Raw genomic sequence first — 21,769 nt, forward strand, 5'->3', positions numbered from 1 at the left:
CTGGTTCTGAGTGCACAGCTGGACTGGGTGCACAGCTGGTTCTGGGTGCACAGCTGGTTCTGGGTGCACAGCTGGACTGGGTGCACAGCTGGTTCTGGGTGCACAGCTGGACTGGGTGCAGCTGGTTCTGGGTGCACAGCTGGTTCTGGGTGCACAGCTGGACTGGGTGCAGCTGGTTCTGGGTGCACAGCTGGTTCTGGGTGCACAGCTGGTTCTGGGTGCACAGCTGGACTGGGTGCACAGCTGGTTCTGGGTGCACAGCTGGACTGGGTGCAGCTGGTTCTGGGTGCACAGCTGGTTCTGGGTGCACAGCTGGACTGGGTGCACAGTTGGACTGGGTGCACAGCTGGTTCTGGGTGCACAGCTGGTTCTGGGTGCAGGTCTCTCCGGGCTCGGCCGCAGCTTCCCCGGGTGCAGGTCCCGCCCGACTCAGCGCGTTCAGGGATGCTGGTCCCTCCCGCCCGGGCCAGGCGCGGGTCTCTCCCGGTTCGGGGCCAGGCGCGGGTCCCTCCCGGTTCGGGGCCAGGCGCGGGTCTCTCCCGGTTCGGGGCCAGGCGCGGGTCCCTCCCGGTTCAGGGCCAGGCGCGGGTCCCTCCCGCCCGGGCCAGGTGCGGGTCCCTCCCAGTCCGGGGTCAGAGCTCGGTGCGGGGCCCTGCCCGTTCAGGACCGGGCAGGGTTCTGGGTACCGGTACCTGCCGGCTCTGGCCCGGAGCAGGATGCGGGTTACCCTCGGTTCGGGATGCAGCAGTTCGGGATGTGGATCCCGCTGGGCTCGGAACTGGAGAAGGATGCAGGTTCCCTTCGGTCAGGATTGCAGCCGGTTCGGGATGCAGGACCCCCGGATCGGGATGCGGCCGGTTCGGGATGCGGGTCCTCCCCTGGATCAGGATGCGGCCGGGTCGGGATGTGGGTCTGCCCCTGGATCGGGATGCAGCAGTTCGGGATGCAGATCCCTGGATCGGGATTCAGCCGGTTCGGGATGCAGATCCCCCTGGATCGGGATTCAGCCGGTTCGGGATGCAGGACCCCTGGATCGGGATTCAGCCGGTTCGGGATGCAGACCCCTGGATCGGGATTCAGCCGGTTCGGGATGCAGACCCCTGGATCGGGATTCAGCCGGTTCGGGATGCAGACCCCTGGATCGGGATTCAGCCGGTTCGGGATGCAGACCCCTGGATCGGGATTCAGCCGGTTCGGGATGCAGACCCTTGGATCGGGATTGCAGCCGGTTCGGGATGCAGGACCCCTGGGTCGCGATCTAGCCGGTTCGGGGTGCGGGTCCCCCCGGTTCGGGGTGCAGCCGGTTCGGGGTGCAGCCTGTTCGGGGTGCGGGTCCCCCCGGTTCGGGGTGCAGCTGGTTAGGGGTGCGGGTCTCCCCGGTTCGGGGTGCAGCCGGTTCGGGGTGCGGGTCCCCCCGGTTCGGGGTGCAGCTGGTTAGGGGTGCGGGTCTCCCCGGTTCGGGGTGTAGCTGGTTCGGGGTGCGGGTCCCCCCGGTTCGGGGTGCAGCCGGTTCGGGGTGCAGCCTGTTCGGGGTGCGGGTCTCCCCGGTTCGGGGTGCAGCCTGTTCGGGGTGCGGGTCCCCCCGGTTCGGGGTGCGGGTCTCCCCGGTTCGGGGTGTAGCTGGTTCGGGGTGCGGGTCCCCCCGGTTCGGGGTGCAGCCTGTTCGGGGTGCAGCCGGTTCGGGGTGCGAGTCTCCCCCGGTCCAGGCCCGGAGCAGGCTCGGGGCGCAGCCGGTGCCGCGAACCGACTGCGGCGGGCGCGGAACGCCCGAGGCTTTTATAGGCGGTGCGGGCGGTGCCAGAGCGCGGTGGGCAGAGTCGGCGAGCAGAGAGCCCTCCCCTGCCCGAGCCCCTCCGCCCTGCCCGGGGGGCTCCTCTCCGCCCTCCGCTCCCACCTTCCCGCTGGAAAGGGCTCTCCCAGCCTTCCCGCACCCCCTCGCTCCCCATTTTCATTCCTCCTCATCCCTCTCCAGCCCCTTTACCTTCCCAATCTTCCTTTCTGGGGGCTCGAGGAGGGTCTGGGCCGAACACGCTCTCAAAAGCCACACGCGATTTAAACATCCTGCTAATAGTAAAGCTTTTGCATTCTGTAGATTATATTTATATCTTCCACAGCTTTCCCATGTCACAGCCAGGGGATCCCTTCCCCTCCTTTGTGGTCGGTGAGTGCTTTGCACCCTCAGAGAACAAAGCAAATGTTTGATTTCCCGAAGAAGGAAAAGCTCTTCCCGCTTCAGCACAACCAGTTTCCTTCCACTGCAGACAGGACGTTTCCTTTCAGTGCCCCTTTGCTCATGAAGCAAACGCAGCCCTTGAAAGGCCTCTCGAACCTTCTCCACTAAAAAGGCATTTTTGCCACGAATTTGGCATCGAATTAAACTGCGAGCCGAGATTTGCACCTTCCCACGGGCCGGGTTTAAACCCACCCCCCGGCGAGGGGTTCAGGTGCTCCTCGGGTGGATTTTCCTGCCGAGTGGGGGCAAACCCGGGAGGATTCGGACGGCGCTGCCGCCGCCAGGAAAGGCGCTTTTCCCTCGGGAGCCGCCGATGCGATGAGGAGGAACCTCGGCCGGCAGGGCCGGGCTCGTCCCTCCGGTTCGCGGAGGATGCCCCGAAATCACGTCCTGCCCAAGCGCTGCAAAGGAAGCGCTCCAGGTAAAGCTCCCTGGGAACAGGCAGGAATCGAGGCTGGAATTGCGGGGCTGGGCGAGGGGAGCGGGACAAGCTCCCTGGAAACCAACAGGAATTGCGGCTGGAATTGCGGGGCTGGGCGAGGGGAGCGGGGCGAGCGCAGGGACGGGAATTCATCCCCAATTCCCGGGGTTTGGTGAGGGCTCACCGAGCGCCCGCACCCGCGGAGGGACGAAGGACGCCGATTCCAGCCGGGAATTGCTCCAAGCCCTGCGCTCCCAGCGGTTTCGGGACCGCGGGGGGCTCCAGGCCGAGCGGCTCTCCCGGTGCTCCCGCACCGCTCGATGGCAGCATTGCTTAAAAATGCGGGAGGAGCAACGGGAGAGCTGGGAAAGGCTCGCTGGGAATGGCATTCCCAAGCCCCTCCGAGAGCTGGGAAAGGCTCGCTGGGAATGGCATTCCCAAGCCCCTCTGAGAGCTGGGAAAGGCCCCCATGGAATGGCATTCCCAAGCCCCTCCGAGAGCTGGGAAAGGCTCGCTGGGAATGGCATTCCCAAGCCCCTCCGAGAGCTGGAAAAGGCTCGCTGGGAATGGCATTCCCAAGCCCCTCCGAGAGCTGGGAAAGGCCCCCATGGAATGGCATTCCCAAGCCCCTCCGAGAGCTGGGAAAGGCTCGCTGGGAATGGCATTCCCAAGCCCCTCCGAGAGCTGGGAAAGGCTCGCTGGGAATGGCATTCCCAAGCCCCTCCGAGAGCTGGGAAAGGCTCGCTGGGAATGGCATTCCCAAGCCCCTCCGAGAGCTGGGAAAGGCCCCCATGGAATGGCATTCCCAAGCCCCCCCATCCGTTATTTTGGGCTGGTGCCGTAAATTTGGCACAGGGGGAGCCCCAAAGGCAGCGACGCCCTGGTTGGGGCTGGGGGGGGAATTCACAGCCATTCCCTGGGAATCCTTCCCTACTCCCTCCATCCCTGAGTCGCTCCAGGCTGGCAGGATCATCCCAAGGATCAGCACAGAGCCGAGGGAGCACTTTCCCACCTTGGTTTTCCCACTGGGAAAAGGGAGGAAAAGCCTTTGCAGCTCCTGGAGGAAAGAACCAACTCCTTTTTCCTGTGCTGCAGCTGTGAAGGATTTGGAATTGGGGCTGATGTCTGGATCAGCTGGAATTCAGGGGGGTGTGTGGATCAGCTGGAATTCAGGGGGGTGTCTGGATCAGCTGGAATTCAGGGGGATCTCTGGATCAGCTGGAATTCAGGGGGGTGTCTGGATCAGCTGGAATTCAGGGATCTGTGGATCAGCTGGAATTCAGGGGGGTGTCTGGATCAGCTGGAATTCAGGGGGTGTCTGGATCAGCTGGAATTCAGGGGGGTGTCTGGATCAGCTGGAATTCAGGGATCTGTGGATCAGCTGGAATTCAGGGGGTGTCTGGATCAGCTGGAATTCAGGGGGGTGTCTGGATCAGCTGGAATTCAGGGGGGTGTCTGGATCAGCTGGAATTCAGGGGGATCTCTGGATCAGCTGGAATTCCGGGGGGTGTCTGGATCAGCTGGAATTCAGGGGGTTCTCTGGATCAGGCTCTGGAAGGGGCCTGTGTGTGTCCCCCATTCCAGTCCTGGAGTGTTGCAGTTGGGGGGATTTCCACACATTTTCCTTTGGGAAGAGGTTGCATCCAAAGGAAGCCAATCCCTCCAAGGATATTGATCCAGGAACCCTCGTGGGCAGGAACAGGAGGATTTCTTGCCCAGACAAACCACATCTTGAGGATTTCATGGCCAGTGGATCCCTGTGGTGGTGCTGGGGCTGTTCTGGGTGGGAATTCCCTGGGCTCTTCCCACATTTCCCCTCCCTCCTTTCCCCAGGGATGCTCCTGCACCTTCCTGTGCAGCCTCAGCCCTTCCAGACACCAGCAGCGGGTGGTGGCAGCAGCTGAGGCCGACCTTGCCCTTCCCGTTGTGCTCTCCAGGACAGGAACCTCTCCCATTGCAGTTCCCAGCACAGCCCCCCGGGCTGAGGGAACACCAAACACACAAAGTCTGGTTGTGTGGGAGCAAAAACTGGGCTTGTCCTTCAGGGAACCCTCAGGGGTGGGAGTTCCACCTCCTGATGTTCTGCTCCTCCACCCAGCCTGGCCCAGGGGCTGGATCCCAACTCCCTCTTGGATAAAACTGGGTGGGAGCAGCACCAGGAGCAGGTCTGGCCTTTGCCACATCCCCAAATTGTGGCTGCAGCTCCTAAATTTCCAACAGCTCCTCCAAGAGGAGCTTTCCTGGCTTTTTGTTGGGCAGAATCAGAGCAGGTGGGTCAAGATGAGCTTTCAATTTGGGACATGGCACCAGTGGGGACAACAGCTTGTTCCCACCAAGGCTTCTACAACAACTGGATCCAGAAGGAACATCTGCCTGGTTCATCCCTCAGGCAGAGCAGGGAGGCAGCTTGGCCTTGTTGGGATGCTTGGAAAAGCCTGGCTTTGCCAAGCTGCTCCTCGGGATTAATTTGGGTATCATCACCCAGACCTCCTGCACCTTTGGCACAAACACCTTCACCTGACACCTGCCTAAACCTAAACCTAAACCTAAACCTAAACCTAAACCCAAACCCAAATCTCCACCTTGGCTTTAGGCTGAGCCCAGCCGAGCTCTGCTTTGCCTTTGACACCTGGTTGGTGTTTCCTGGGCTGGGGTTGGGGTTAATTAATGACTGTTTGATGTTTCCTGGGCTGGGGTGGGTGTTAATTAATGAGTCTCCTCCTCCTGCCCCACCCAGGGCTCCCTGAGCTGGAAGTCTGGGGGTTTGGCCCCTCTACAGCTGGGGGTGGAGGTTGGGATGGTCAGAACTGGTGTCTTGGTTAAGTCTGGGTTTATTTTGGCTTTTTTAGCTCAGGGTGGGTGAAACCTCCTTGTCTGGAGCAGCACCAGGTGGGATTTATTTCCCTGCACTGTAAAAATCCTGGTGGGATTGTTGGGGTTGTCCTGGATGATCCTCATGGGTCCCTTCCAACTCTGGATATCCCAAAATTTCCTGTTCAGGGCAGTGGTACAGAGGGACTGAACCTTCACAAAGGCCTTTAGGGCATTTTTTCCACATTTCCTGACCTTGCCCAAGGATTGTGGTCTGTGGTTTCCTTCGAAATGAGGATTTTGAGGGTGTTGTGGTGGGTTCTGTGCTCTGGAATTCCCCACCTGCCCCAGGAGGAGCTGTGGAACCCCCGAGATGGGAGCAAAGGAGTGTTGGGGTGGGATCTTGGAGTTTCCCAAACCACCAAAGTGCTCCTTCTCACCCAACCCACTCCAGAATTCCACATGGGAATGGGCAGTGGGCAGGAGGGAGCTGGGAATGTGGGAGATGGGTTTGGGAAGAAAACTCTGGGGGACCTGAAGGATTTCAGGACTTCATGGAGCTGATCCTGGAGGGCTTTGGGGTGGGATTCTCAACCCCTGCCCTGGAATGAAGTCACCCCACTGTTGCTGCTGCTCCAAAGGTGCCTGTGGAGTGAGGAGCATCTGGTTTGGGAGGCTGAGAGGAGAAAATCCCTGGGATTTACAACCCAACCCCCCCAGAACACCCCAAAATGCAGAGCTGCTTTGCTGCCGAGCTCCAAGTGCTGCCAAAGGTCAGCCAGGAAGGGAAAATTCTGCCCCAGGAGGGGCTGAGAAGGTTCCTGAAGGAGCCACCCCAAAACTGCAGGGCTGGTTTGGTTTAGCCCTGCTAATTAGGATGCTAATTTGCTGATTTAATCCAGTTGTGTTAGTTCTGCTGCTCCACTTAAAGCTTCTCCCCAGCCCTGAGTGTTTCCTGCTGGAATTCCTTTGCCATTTAAATTCCCACCTCCTTAAAAACTCCTTGGGGGGTTCATTGCAGGCTCCTTCCTCTCCATCCCCTCATTTGCTGCCTTTGTTCCCTGTGGCTGCTGGAGAAAGGCTCAAACCTGGGTTTAAGCTCTAACTTTAGGCTTGGTAAGCCCGTCCTAAGCACAGGCTTTGGCTCTGTGGGTGAGCAACTTGTCCTTGTGCTCTCCAGAAGCTGCTGTGGAAGTTCAAGTGCCTTTCCTCCCCCTCCAGGGGGATGTCTCTGCTTTGGACTGGGAAGTGCAGCAGTTTTGGGGTCTGCAGGGCTTTGGTTTGGGATGCAAAGTCTTTACCAGGGGCAGAGTCTCCCACTGAGCTCCAGCTCAGCACAGGAGTTGCTGCTCCACAGGGATGAGACACTTTTTCCATGGAAAAAAGGGGCCTGGAAGGACCCCCAGATGGGGGATGTTCCTGTTCATGTCCAGCTCCAGGGAAGAGGTTCCAGCTTTTCCTTGAGAGGATTGGAAACCATTTGGGTGGGAAAGGCTCTGGAGGTCTCAAAGTTTGGTTGTTTGGAGCTTCTCCAGGTCTTGGTGGCTTTGAGCATCTCCAAGGGACTTCCCTAAAATGTTGGGTCCCTCGTGCCATTGGAGCTGGGAAAACTGCCAGGCATGGAATGGTTTGGGTGGGAAGGGGCCTTAAATCCCTCCAGCCTGGGCTGGGAAATTCCCAAAGGCTGCATTTGGGCAGGAAAACTGCCTTGGGATGGAGGGATGGGGGGCTCAGGCAGAGACTGGAGGTTTGTGTGGGGAGAGGGAAGTTGGGGAGGAAAAGGCTTTTTATTCCTGGCTGGAAGTGGCAAAGCAGCAGCCCTGGAGTTGGGGGGCACCTGAGGGGGCACCTGAGGGCAAACCTTGGGAATCACTGATGAAAACAGGTCAGAATTCCTGTAGATATTGTATTTATCTGTGTCATAGATAAAGTTCTGTGGCTCTGATGGCTCTTGTCAGTTCACCAGTGGGGCTGGAAAGTTTCCTGAGATGGAATCAGGGAATCACTGAGGCTGGAAAAGACCTCCAGGATCACAAAACCCACCCTGTGCCCAGCCCAGAGCTCTGAGTGCCACCTCCAGGTGTTCCCTGGGCCCCCCCAGGGGTGGGCACTCCAACCCTCCCTGGGCAGTGCCAGCATTTAACCCTTTCCATGAAGGAATTCCATCCCATGGAGCCACTCCCTGAGTTCAGGGGGGGTTAGGACAGCAAGTCATGGAGTGATGGAACAGATCCCTGGGCTTGGTTGGGTTGGAAAAGCTCTCTGAGGTCACTGAGGTCACAGCCAAGGCCACAACTGCCCATGTCCCCAAGTGCTGCATCCACAGGGATGTTCAGTGTCCCCAGGGATGGGCACTCACTCCTGTGCCAGCTGGGCAGCCCTTTCCATGCAGGAATTTCCCCAGGGTCCAGCCTGAACATCCCTTGGCACAGCCTGAGGCTGTTCCCTCTCCTGTCCCTGTTCCTGGGGCAGAGCCCGACCAAACTGGTGGGATGTTTCTCATGGAATCATGGAATGGTTTAGGCTGGAAAAGCCCTCTAAGGTCATGGAGTCCCCTTGTTCCCCAGCACTGCCAAGGCCACCACTGCCCATGTCCCCACAGGGATGTTCAGTGTCCCCAGGGATGGGCACTCCACTCCTGTGCCAGCTGGACAGCCCTTTCCATGCAGGAATTTCCCCAATATCCCCCTGCCCCTGCCCTGGCCCAGCCTGAGGTTGTTCCCTCTCCTGTCCCTGTTCCTGGAGCGGAGCCCAATCCCCTCCTGGCAGGGAGTTGGAAAGAGGGAAGAGGTTCCCCCTGAGCCTCTTTTCCCCCCCTGACCCCTCCCCAGCTCCCTCAGCCCCCCCAGATGCTCCTCTGGCCCCAACTCTGCAGTGACCCAAAAATTCAGACCCTCCGGTGGCAATTCCCGAGCTGGAAACTCCACCAGGTGCCGATTCCCGGCAAGTTTGGTTTGCAAACAGCCCTCGCAGCTCCTGGAACCACAAAAGACGCTCCCAGTCCCTCCCAGTCCCCCCCCCCCAGTCCCTCCCAGTCTTCTTCCATCCCTCTCAATCCCCTCCCACTCACCCCCACCACCCCTTAATCCCCTCCCAGTTCCTCCCACTCCCCCCAATCCCTTCCCAGTCCCCTCCAGTCTTTTCCAGTCCCCCCCAAACCCCTCCCAGTTCCTCCCAGTCCCCCCATCCCCTCCCAGTCCCTTCCAGTGCCCTCCAATTCCCTCCCAGTCCCCCCAATCCCCTCCCAGTTCCTCCCAGTCCCCCCAATCCCCTCCCAGTTCCTCCCAGTCCCCCCAATCCCCTCCCAGTTCCTTCCAGTCCCCCCAATCCCCTCCCAGTTCCTCCCCATCCCTTCCCAGTCCCTTCCAGTGCCCTCCAATTATCCGCCAGTCCCCTGCCAGTCCCCCGCCAGTCCCCCGCCAGTCCCCCGCCAGTCCCCCGCCAGTCCCCTCCCAGTCCCCCCCCAGTCCCCCCCCCCCAGTTCCCCCCCAGTCCCCCCCAGTCCAGCCGCGCTTTGCCCCTCGCGCTGTTTGCGGTTCCAGCCGCTGCAATTCCCTTTTCCCTTCTCCGGCAGTGAATGAACGAGCTGCGCCCTCGGCAGCTCATCCAGCTGCTCCCAAATCCCAAAGCTCTTGAATTCCTCCTCTTCGCAGGGATGTGACCCGAAGGTCCGGGCTGCTTTTCCCAGAGAATTCCAGAGGGAAAGTTCTTTCTCCACCGACCCGGAGCCCTCCGGCCCGCGGCCCTCGGGGGGCCTGAGCTGTGTGAAGAAAAGCAGCAAAAAAGGCGCTTTTTTTTCCTGAGAAATCCAACCCTTTTTGTGCCCTTTGTGTGCAAACAGCTCCTGCTTTAATGGCTTTTGCTTCCTGGCTGCGCTTTCGTTGCTTGAGGTTGTTTTACCTCAAAAATAACTGTGAATAAAATAAAATCCCTTTTTCGTTGGTTGTTTTTTGTCTCCAGCTCCTTTGCTCTGGGATTTCTCGCTGTTATTTCATGGTGAAGATGCTGAAACTGAGGAGAAATTGTATTGCAGCAGATAAAGTGGGGGGTTAATGCTGCTTTTCCAGGAAAAGGAGGTTTGCTGTGCCCACCTCGGGCTGGGGGAGGCAGAGATGGGGTGGGGGGGGTCACTCTCCTGAACCTCCTCAAAGGAGCTGCTGAGGCCCAAGGACAAGCAAAGTTTGGGGGGAAAAATCCTCCAATGCAAAGCTGAAGGGGTTGGAGGGGCAGCCCTGGGAGGAACTTGGAGAGGAGCAGAAGGCCCTTGGTGGGAATTCCTTCTGCAGCTGAGCCTGGAGGGGAGAAACCTGGAGGAGGTTTCATTGTGGCTGTTCCCTCCTGTTAATCTGGTTTAACTGTGGTTATCCCCTCCTGTTAATCTGGTTTAACTGTGGTTGTTATTCTGGTTTAACTGTGGTTATCCCCTGCTGTTAATCTGGTTTAACTGTGGCTGTTCCCTGCTGTTAATCTGGTTTAACTGTGGCTGTTAATCTGGTTTAACTGTGGTTGTTAATCTGGTTTAACTGTGGCTGTTCCCTCCTGTTAATCTGGTTTAACTGTGGTTGTTATTCTGGTTTAACTGTGTCTGTTAATCTGGTTTAAATCTGGTTATTCCCTCCTGTTAATCTGGTTTAACTGTGGCTGTTAATCTGGTTTAACTGTGGTTATCCCCTGCTGTTAATCTGGTTTAACTGTGGCTGTTAATCTGGTTTAACTGTGGCTGTTAATCTGGTTTAACTGTGGCTGTTAATCTGGTTTAACTGTGGTTGTTATTCTGGTTTCTGTGGCTCTTTCCTCTTTCCCAAAGTCAATCTGAGCTCGTGCCCACAAACAATTCCCACTGGAATCTGGGTGAGGTTTGTTGGCCAGACCGGCTGAGGGCAGGGAATCCCTCCTGTCCCAGCTCCAAGGGGAGGAAAAGAGGGAAAGGAGAACAATTCCTGCCGGGAGAGAGGAATCAACGCTGGAATTTGGGCCGTGGGAAGGGGAGGAGCCACCTCCGTGACTGGAGGAGGAAAATCCAGGGGATTTTTGCTGCTGGGAATTAAATTATGGAGGTTTCTCTCTGTTATCCCTTCTCCAAGTCGCTTCTTGGAGCACAGAAGGAACTGAAGGGAGGGGGCAGTCAATTAGTTAATTAATTAAAGGTTTGCAGCGTTTGTTGCTGTTTAATTAAAGGTGCCCGAGGGGACAACTCTGCTCGGGATGCTCCAAAGCGGCTCCTTCTTCCCGGGGTTTGGAGCCACGTCCTCGCCCCTGCCCGTCCCTGTTGGGGCTGTTTGGGGAGGGGGGAGAAAGTTTGGGAGGGGGGAGAAAGTTGGGGGGAAGAAAGTTTGGGGGGGGAGAAAGTTTGGGGAGGAGAAATTTTAGGAGAAGGAAGTTTGGGGGAGAGAAAGTTTGGGAGGAGAAGGTTTGGGGGGGATGAAGTTTGGGAGGAGAAGGTTTGGCCCCACAAGGGCTTGATGGACGAAGGTTCGGGCCGGGCGGGGCTGAGGAGGGGCCTGCAGGAGCCCCCCCGGAGCCCCCCCAGCCTCGGGGTCCGGAGCCTCTGGCGGGTTCGGGCCGGGCGGGGCTGAGGAGGGGCCTGCAGGAGCCCCCCCGGAGCCCCCCAAGCCCCCCCGGAGCCCCCCCAGCCTCGGGGTCCGGAGCCTCTGGCGGGTTCGGGCCGGGGAAGCTCCGCCCGAGCCGACCCAAGGCCGAGCCCGCCCTGGGCGTGCGGAGGCTCCGCAGGGAACAATCCCAGGTGGAATTGGGGGGTTTGGGGCAGCTCTGGAGGCAAATTCTCCATCCCTTGGAGGGTGAAGGAAAGGACAAGGGATAATCATCATAATGGTAAAACTAACAGTAATAAAAAATACTACTAATTATTTTATTGTTTTTATTAATTTTATTATTTTATTGTTAATTTATTTCTCGTTTGTTATTTTATTTCCAGTTTGTTATATTATTTTTATTCTTATTATTCTCTTTATTCTTTTTGTTCCCACTATTATATTTATTCATTTTATTCCTACTATTTTTGTTATTCTTTTTATTCCCATTATTATTGTCATTATTTTTATTCCTATAATTATTTCATACAATTATTATTTCATTCTTATTATTTTATTCCTACTATTATTTTTATTCCTATTATTATTATTTATTCCTATTATTATTTTATTATAATTATTATTTCATTCTTATTCTTACTATTTTATCCCTACTATTATTGTTATTCTTTTTATTCCTATTATTATTTTTATTTATATTATTATTATTATAATCCTATAATTATTTTATTACAATTATTATTTTATTCTTACCCTTATTGTTTTTATTTTATCCCTACTATTATTGTTATTCTTTTTATTCCTATTATTCTTATTTTTATTCCTATTATTATCATTTTAGCCCTATGATTATTATTTTATTCATATGATTACAGTTACTATTTTATTCCTATTATTTCATTCCTATTATTATTTTATTACAATTATTATTTCGTTCTTAGTGTTATTTTATCCCTACTATTATTGTTAATATTTTTATTCCTATTATTCTTATTTTTATTCCTATTATTCCTATTTTTATTCCTATTATTCCTATTTTTATTCCTATTATTCTTATTTTTATTCCTTTTATTTTTATTCCTATTATTCTTATTTTTATTCCTTTTATTCATATTTTTATTCCTATTATTCTTATTTTTATTCCCATTATTATTATCATTGTAGCCCTATGATTACTGTTATTATTTTATTCATACGATTACTGTTATTATTTTATTCCTATTATTATTTTATCCCTATGATTCCTATTATTATTTTATTCCTATTATTATTTTATTCCTATTATTATTTTATTCCTATGATTCCTGTTATTATTTTATTCCTGTTATTATTTTATTCCTATTATTATTTTATACCTATGATTCCTGTTATTATTTTATTCCTATTATTATTTTATCCCCATGATTCCTGTTATTATTTTATTCCTATTATTATTTTATCCCTATGATTCCTGTTATTATTTTATTCCTATTATTATTTTATACCTATGATTCCTGTTATTATTTTATTCCTATTATTATTTTATCCCCATGATTCCTGTTATTATTTTATTCCTATTATTATTTTATCCCTATGATTCCTATTATTATTTTATTCCTATTATTATTTTATTCCTATTATTATTTTATCCCCATGATTCCTGTTATTATTTTATTCCTATTATTATTTTATCCCCATGATTCCTGTTATTATTTTATTCCTGTTATTATGTCATTCCTGTCCTTATTTCCCCGTTATTTGCTGCCCTCCGGTCCAGCCTCTCCCGACAGCCCCTCCCGCTGCCCCCGCGGGGCCCTCTCCGAGCTGGGACCCCTTTGGAGCTGCATCACCCCTCGGGGCCCGATGGCTTGGCTGGAAGTCACGGCTGCTGTTCTGGAGCTGGGGAGCAGCTCCCGAGTCTCTGCTACTTCCAAGGCTTTGAAGGTGCTTTTCCCTCCTCTGGTGGCAAAGCCGCTCCACAATTCCAGGCAGAGGCGCCGGAAGGTCCCCAGGGGCTGTTTCACCCCCTGCTGGGGTGGAGGGAGAGCACCGGACCTGGGTTGGGAAACAGGTGGGAAACTGGGCAGCAAAACTGAAGTAAAGAGAAGAGGAAAATCCCTTAACTTTTGTATTTTAAAGGGAATCTCAGGGGTTTGGCCCTGGCAGGAGGAGCTGCAGCAGCACAGCCCGAGGTAAGGGAGTTCAGGGATGTTTTCTCTTTATCACTCAGGACGCCCTGAGGGGTGGGGCTGGTGGCCCATGGCTGGGACAGGTGTCCCCTCTGCTGGGTCAGGAGCTGGAGGGTCGGGCCCAGAGAGTGCTGGTGAGCGGGGCTGTGTCCAGCTGGTCACCAGTGGTGTCCCCAGGGGTCTGTGTTGGGTCCAGTCCTGTTTAACATCTTTATTGATGGTTTAGATGAGGGGATTGAGTCCATCACCAGCAAATGTGCTGATGACACCAAGTTGGGAGGGAGTGTCGACCTGCTGGAAGGCAGGAGGGCTCTGCAGAGGGATCTGGAGAGACTTGAGGGATGGGCTGATTCCAATGGGATGGAGTTCACCAAGGCCAAGTGCAGGTCCTGCCCTTTGGCCACCCCAAGCCCTGCAGAGCTCCAGGCTGGGCACAGAGTGGCTGGAGAGCAGCCAGGCAGAGGGACCTGGGGGGACTGAGGGACAGGAAGCTCAACAGGAGCCACCAGTGTGCCCAGGTGGCCAAGAAGGCCAAGGGGATCCTGGCCTGGATCCAAACTAGCGTGGCCAGCAGGCCCAGGGCAGTGACCCTTCCCCTGGACTCTGCCTTGGGGAGGCCACACCTTGAGTGTTGTGTTCAGTTCTGGGCCCCTCAGTTGAGGCAAGAGATTGAGGGGCTGGAGCGGGGCCAGAGAAGAGCAACGAGGCTGGAGAAGGGACTGGATGTGGCTCTGAGTGTCCTCTGAAACACCTCCAGGGACAGAGAATCCACCATGTCTTGATCCAACCCCACTGTGATCACCAGCCCAGGGCACGGAGTGCCAGAGTGATCCCAGTGGGGTTGGATCAAGGGTTGGATTTGATGATCTCAGAGGTCTCTTCCAACCCAAGTGAGAAGAGCAACGAGGCTGGAGAAGGGACTGGAGCACAAGTGCTGTGGGGAGAGGCTGAGGGAGCTGGGGGTGTTCAGCCTGGAGAAGAGGAGGCTCAGAGGTGACCTCAGCACTGTCTGGAACTGCCTGAAGGGAAGTTCTGGCCAGGTGGGGGTTGGTCTCTTCTCCCAGGCACTCAGCAATAGGACAAGGGGGCACGATGGGCTCAAGCTCTGCCAGGGGAAATTGAAGTTGGAGAGCAGAAAGAAATTCTTTGCAGAGAGAGTGCTCAGGGATTGGAATGGGCTGCCCAGAGAGGGGGTGGATTCCCCATCCCTGGAGGGTTTGAACCTGAGCTTGGCCGTGGCACTGAGTGCCATGATCTGGTAAAGGGACTGGAGTTGGACCAAGGGTTGGACTTGATGATCTCAGAGGGCTTTTCCAACCCAATCCATTCTGTGATTCTGTGGATGTGGCACTGAGTGAGAATCCACCACGTCTTGATCCAACCCTACTGGGAGAATCCATGTCTTGATCCAACTCCACTGTGATCACCAGCCCAGGGCACTCTGTGCCCTGGGCTGGTGATCACAGTGGGGTTGGATCAAAGGTTGGACTTGATGATCTCAGAGGGCTTTTCCAACCCAATCCATTCTGTGATTCTGTGATCTGTGGGATTTGGGGCCAAAGCTGCTCCACATTTCCAGGCAGAGGCACTGGGAGGTTCTCAGGGGCTGTTTCACCCTCTGCTGGGGTGGGAGAACAACAGACCTGGACAAGACCTGGGATGGATAACGGTGTCACCAAACCCTCCAGGATAACTCCACCATTGTTGGGGCATTAGGACACAACATTCCTGCCTTCCCAGCCCTGGGGGGTGTGTGGGGTCACTCTCCCAACAGACCCACTTGGAAACTCTTCACTATTTATGCATTTCCACAAAGAAATTCGTGTTCATTGGCTCTAAATCACATCATTCTCTTAATTAATATTTTGTCTTCTACTGGTCACTGATTTGCTTGTCATGTTAATTAATCTGCATTTTAAGCCTCTTAATGATGTTTTTCCCAGGTGAGGGAGGGTTTCAGTACAATTCTGAATGGTCTTGGTTTCTTCTTTATCTCAAACTGTCCTTGTGGGCCTCAAACTCTGCATTCCTTGGGCCCAATTTCAGCAATACATATAAATATCTATAATATATAATACAACTTATCTCTGTCCCAGGCTCACTGAAGCACATCGAGGTTTGGTTTAGCACAACTTACCATTCCTAGGGATTTTTCCCCAAATTTTGTTCCCTCAACATGTGCTTAGGTCACACTGCTTAGGATTAATTAAAACAACAATTAGCAACATATTAGGAAAGTGGTAACATTTCTGACAATGGGAGCAGAATGGGATGTGGCCCAAGCTCAGACTCATGGGATGGTGAGGGTTGGAAGAGACCTTGGAGGTCATCCCATTCCAGCTGGCACAGAACCCAGTGATGGTGTTGGGTTGGCATTTCATCTCACCAAGCCTCAGTGCCCACCTGTGCTGGTTAAAGGTGAACCTGCAGGAGAAATGAACCCAACACGAGAGAGGTTCTAAGTCAGAGTTACAATTTAATACCAACATTGCAATCAATGCAGTGGCACAAAGAGCAATTGGGTTTAACCCCCAAGCCCAGCAGTCTAACCCAGCCCCCTGGGGCACAAACACAGGGGGGTTTGGTGGCCCCTGTGCTGAGCCCCACGTGGTTCCCCCGAGGCCAAAGGCAAAGGAGGGGACAAAGCTGTTGGTGCAGATGATGGCAGAGTCTGGGGGAGAGTGGGGGGCTCCTCCTGTGCAGGGTCTGCTCCTGCTCTGGATGCCAGGAGTGGTGCCAGAGGTGCCCAAAGGCCAAGATTGTCTCCCCTCAGGTTTGGGTGGGAGCCCCCAGTGCCTCCCCCAGGGCAGGGAGTTCCACCCTGGGGGATCTGACTCTGGCACTCAGGGGGGATTTTGGACTCGTTGCTGGCCCCTGAGCAGAGCTGAGCCCTCAGGTGGGTGTGGAGGTGCCAAGGAGTCCCTGCAGGGCAGTTCTCCCAGCTCCTCTGCCAGGCTTCTTTCCCAGCCAGCTCCCAGCCTGAGGGCTCAGCTGTGCCCTGGGCAGCTGCTGCCAATGGGCCCTTGGGAACAGTTGCTGGGCAATGGCCCAGAGGGTTTGGAATGCCCAGCTTTGGGCACCCCCACACTGGGACAAACTGGGCCCACCTGCTCCACTGGGACATACAGAAGGATCCACCTCCCTGCTCGGGTTTTGCCCCTCAGGGGTTTCACTCCGAGTTCACCAGACCCACCACTGTGGCACATTCATGGTGAGGTTTGCCAGGGTTGGTGCCACTGCAAGTGGGGAGAGGCAGAAATGCAAAGACTTCTCATCCCACCTGTATTAATATAAAGTTAATACCTGTAAGTGCCCTGGGGATAATCCAAACTTTATGAGCCCAGCCCTGCCTGTCAGCTCTGGACAGAGCACAGGCTGGAAAGACTTTTGACTCCCCTGTGAGGACCTCACCTATCCATGAGAAATTATGAGCAATAATCAGAAAATCAGAGCCTTGTGTCCCCCACTCTGCCTGGATGGCACACAGGTTGTTGGAAGGGTTTCTGGCCTCTGATATGAGGCCACAGTCAACAGCAAGGAAAGAACTTTCCTCACGACAGCTCCTGAAATAACATTTATTAATACAGGTACCTGCCAGTGACTGTGTGGGTGTGCTGGTTTAAAGGTGAACCAGCAGGGGAAATGAACTCACCACGAGAGAGATTCTAAGTCAGAGCTAAAATTTAATAATAATATTACAATAACAACACTGACACACAAGGGAAATTGCTTTCAACTCACAAAACCCCAGCAGTATAACCCAGTGTCCTGGGGCACAAACCCAAGGGGGTTTGTTTGCCCTTGTGCTGAGACCCCTGTGGTTCCCCCAAGTCCAGAGCAAAAGGAAAAGAAAAACCTGTTGGTGCAGGCGAGGGCTGTGGTCTGGGCGAGACCGGTGATCTCCTGCTGTCGAGGTCCTGCTGCTGCTCTGGATCCAACGAGAGGTTCCCAAGGTCTTCTTACCCACCACTTATGTACCCTCAGGGAGCACCCAGTCCCTCCCCCTGGGCGGGGACTCACACAATGGGTGATTAACTCTGGGAGCCAGGGGGTGTTGAGCTGTTGATGGCCCATTAGTAGCTCCGCCCCCCTCAGGCTGGGTGTGAAGGTGCCAATGGCTCCCTGGGCAGCTGCTGCTAATGGCCCATTGACCTTGGGGAATGAATAGAGGGGGTAGAATACACAGCTTTGATCACCCCCACACAGGGTTAGCTGGTCCCTCCTGCTGAACTAGGACAGTGGGTCACTCAGTCAGTCATAACATTGAGCTGCAGGATTGTACAAAATACCCCAAAAGGCACCAGCACAACACACATTTCAAGGGCCACCCCAGCAGTGTCACCACTCCCATGACAAACTGACCCAACAGAGCGTTACTGAACAGAAACACAACAGGTCAGCACCACCAGTAAACACACTCAGCAACCCAAGAGAAAAGCAACAGGAAAAAATATAACTGCTTCCATTAACAGGAATACACCCAGTGAGCTGTAACAAGTTATAATTAGTCAGGCACAGGAAAATCCAGTAAGAATTTGGTTGCTTACCCTGCAGTGTCCGATGGGATGGGGAGACAGGGTAGCTTGTGGGTTGGAAGTTTTCTCCCCAGGTTTGGTTTACACTTTTCATACCTTTTTTTTCTTCAGGTGGTTTGTGTGACTAAAGTCAATACTTTGGGGGTGACAGCCCTGATCCCATGAGTTAATCCCTGCCCTGATCCCATGAGTTGATCCCTGCCCTGATCCCAGGTGTCATTCCCTGCCCTGATCCCAGGTGTCATTCCCTGCCCTGATCCCAGGTGTCAATCCCTGCCCTGATCCCATGAGTTAATCCCTGCCCTGATTCCAGGTGTCATTCCCTGCCCTGATCCCATGAGTTAATCCCTGCCCTGATCCCAGGTGTCATTCCCTGCCCTGGTTCCAGATGCCTGAGGGGCGGCTCTTTGGGTCTCCACCAGGGTGCCACAGGCTGTGCCAAAGCAAGGCCGGGCTACTGTAATAACATTCCATCCTTTGGTAACACCAGCACTTCTCAGCATCCCTCCTGGGGGGGCTGAGGCGTTTCCCTCAGCTCACCAAGGGCCAATTTATTCAATGCTGAGCTCATTCCCAGGCGGCAGTGGCAGCCTAAGCCCTGAACTAAGCCGAGCTTATCCGGGCTGATCCCGAGCGCAAACAGCCTCGCTCTGCAGCGCAAGAAGCGAGCTCGGCTCAGCGGGGTGGTTGCTCCCAGCGATCGGAATCCAAACTCATCTTGCCGGGGTTGCCTCTGGGGTTTTTTTTCCCTCCTCTTGGGTTTTTTGGGCGTTATTTGCTCGAGGATGATGCGGTTTCCGAGTAATTAACAGCTCGTTAAGGGATCCCTTTGGATCGCTGAGGTGTATTACAGGTGGAGGATGCGGAGGGATGTGGAGTCTCCAGGCTGTGCTGCGAGGGGAATTTAGGGATAATTGGGGCATTTAGGAGTAATTTCAAAAGGAAATTTAGGGCTGATTTCGGTGTCCAGACTGTGTAAGGATCTGCTCAATGTTCTGCCCTGAGCGCTTTGATGTGACGCTCAAGAGGTGGAGGGGAAGCAGCACAAAGGTCTTGGGGGGATGTGGAATCTCCGGGCATTCCCTCAAGGGAAATTCAGGGACAATTCAGGCATTTAGGGATCATTTGAATGGGAAACTTAGGGATGATTTTGGCATCTGGGCTCTGTGTAAGGATCGGCTCAATGCTCTGCCCTGAGCGCTTTGATGTGACGCTCAAGAGGTGAAGAAGCACAAAGGTCTTGGGGAATGGGGAGTCTCCGGGCCTTGCTGTGAGGGGAATTCTGGGATAATTGGGGCATTTAGGGATCATTTCAATTGGAAGTTGAGGGATGATTTCAGTATGTGGTTCTGTGTAAATAAATATCTGCTCAAACGCACAACTGCCCTGAGCACTCTGGTGTCTCACTTGGATCATTGCAGGGGTGGAGGAGAAGCTGGTGGGGAATGGGGAGTCCCCAGGCACTCCTGCGAGGGGAATTTAGGGATAATTGAGATGGGAAAATTAGGGATAATGTTGGCATCTGGGCTCTGTGCAAGTATCTGCTCCTCCACGTTCTGCCCTGAGCGCTTTGATGTGAAGCTGCAGAGGTGAAGGAGCACAAACCTGGTGGGGGATGGGGAGACTCCGGGCCTTGCTGTGAGGGGAATTCTGGGATAATTGGGGAATTTAGGAGTAATTTGAATGGGAAATTTAGGGATATTTTTGGCATCCAGGTGCTGTGCAAATACCTGTTCCACGTGTGTCTTCCCTGAGCGCTTTGATGTCTCACCTTGGATCGAACCAGAGGTGGAGGGAAAGCAGCACAAAGGTCTTGGGGGGATGTGGATGATTCCAGGCATTCCTGCAAAGGAAATCTAGGGATAATTCAGGCATTTGGGGATCATTTAAATATGAAATTTAGGGATGATTTCGGTATCTGGTTCTATGCAAATATCTGCTCCCTGAGCTCTTTGCAGCTGATTCCCAGAGATGCAGCTGATTCCCAGAGATCCTGCCGATTCCCAGGGATCCAGCCAATTCCCAGAGATCCAGCTTGATTCCCAGAGAACCGGCCAGTTCCCAGAGATCCAGCTGATTCCCAGAGATCCAGCTGATTCCCAGAGATCCACACAATTCTTGGAGATCCAACTGATTCCCAGAGATCCAGCCGATTCCCACAGTTTCAGCTGATTCCCAGAGAACCGGCCAATTCCCAGAGATCCAGCTGATTCCCAGAGAACCGGCCAATTCCCAGAGATCCCGCCGATTCCCAGGGATCCAGCCAATTCCCAGAGATCCAGCTTGATTCCCAGAGAACCGGCCAATTCCCAGAGATCCAGCTGATTCCCAGAGAACAGGCCAGTTCCCAGAGATCCAGCTGATTCCCAGAGATCCAGCTGATTCCCAGAGATCCAGCTGATTCCCAGAGAACAGGCCAGTTCCCAGAGATCCACACAATTCTTGGAGATCCAGCTGATTCCCAGAGACCCAGCTGATTCCCAGAGATCCAGCCGATTCCCACAGTTCCAGCTGATTCCCAGAGATCCAGCTGATTCCCAGAGAAGTGGCCAATTCCCAGAGATCCACCCAATTCCTGGAGATCCACCTGATTCCCAGAGATGCAGCTGATTCCCAGAGATGCAGCTGATTCCCAGGGATCCACCCAATTCCTGGATATCCAGCCGATTCCCAGAGATGCAGCCGATTCCCAGAGATGCAGCTGATTCCCAGGGATCCACCCAATTCCTGGATATCCAGCCGATTCCCAGAGATGCAGCTGATTCCCACATATCCAGACGATTCCCAGCCCGATCCCAGCACAGCCAACCCTTCCCTGGGATGAGTGGAAGTGTTTCCTGGGCATTGTTTTCTCCTCCATCCCGCCCGGATCGCTCTGGCCCCACATTCCCACTGGAATCTCCTCTTCCCGCTGCGTTCCCAGTTTTCTTCCAGCTCTGCCTCCCCCCATCCATACCCAGCGGAGCGCTGGGACCAAATCCCGACATTCCCTCTGGGAAAGCCTCTCCCGAGGGCGCTGGAGGCGCTGCCAGGGCTGGCCTGGCCTGGGGTTGTCCAACCGGTTTCCCCGAGGTTGGAGGTTTTCCAAAGGGAAGCGGAAATTCCTTGGAAATTCCCGGGGCTGGGCTGGGAATGGAGGTGCCTGGAGGGGAGTTTGGATCCTGGAGGGGGAGTTTGGATCCTGGAGGGGAGTTTGGGGTGGATTTTTGGGAGAGAGAGGATGGAGTTTTGGAGACAGAGGAAGTTTGATGTGGATTTTTGGGAGACAGGAGGGGGTTTCAGGTGGATTTTTGGGATGCAGGAGGAGTTTGGGGTGGATTTTTGGGATGCAGAGGGAGTTTGAGGTGGATTTTTGGGAGACAGGGAGTTTGGGGTGGATTTTTGGGAGACAGGAGGGGGTTTCAGGTGGATTTTTGGGATGCAGGAGGAGTTTGGGGTGGATTTTTGGGATGCAGAGGGAGTTTGAGGTGGATTTTTGGGAGACAGGGAGTTTGGGGTGGATTTTTGGGAGGCAGGAGGGGGTTTCAGGTGGATTTTTGGGATCCAGGAGGAGGTTGGGGTGGATTTTTGGAGAAAGAGGGAGTTTGGGGTGGGTTTTTGGGATGCAGGAGGAGGTTGGGGTGGATTTACAGCAAACATCATTGGATTTGGGATTTTTTTCCTGAAATTTGGGATTTTCCCTGTGGTGTTGCTGTAACAGAGTCATTTTTCTGATGAGTTCAAGCTGAAAAAAAACCATTTAGGGCAAAATATCCTTGTAGGGAAAACAAGCCGTGACAATTCCCTCCAGCCCCAGGTCTGGGCTGGGCAGGGAGTCTGGAATGGATTCAGGTCCTGATTTTAATCTTGGAAGGAGGTTTTGTTATTCTCACTGAGCTCAGAGCTGTGTTTTATCCACCAGGGTTTGATTTGTGCTGACAGAGATGAGTCTAATTAATCTTAATAACTGCATTCTCATCCAGCTGGTCATTAATGGCAATTAATACTCGCTCTGGTCCCTCCCCACAGATCAGGCTCTGATTTATTATGGATTAAATCTGGGATTCAAC

This window comes from Pithys albifrons, chromosome 29, assembly GCF_047495875.1.
Source record: "Pithys albifrons albifrons isolate INPA30051 chromosome 29, PitAlb_v1, whole genome shotgun sequence".
In the NCBI taxonomy this organism is placed as follows: domain Eukaryota; kingdom Metazoa; phylum Chordata; class Aves; order Passeriformes; family Thamnophilidae; genus Pithys; species Pithys albifrons.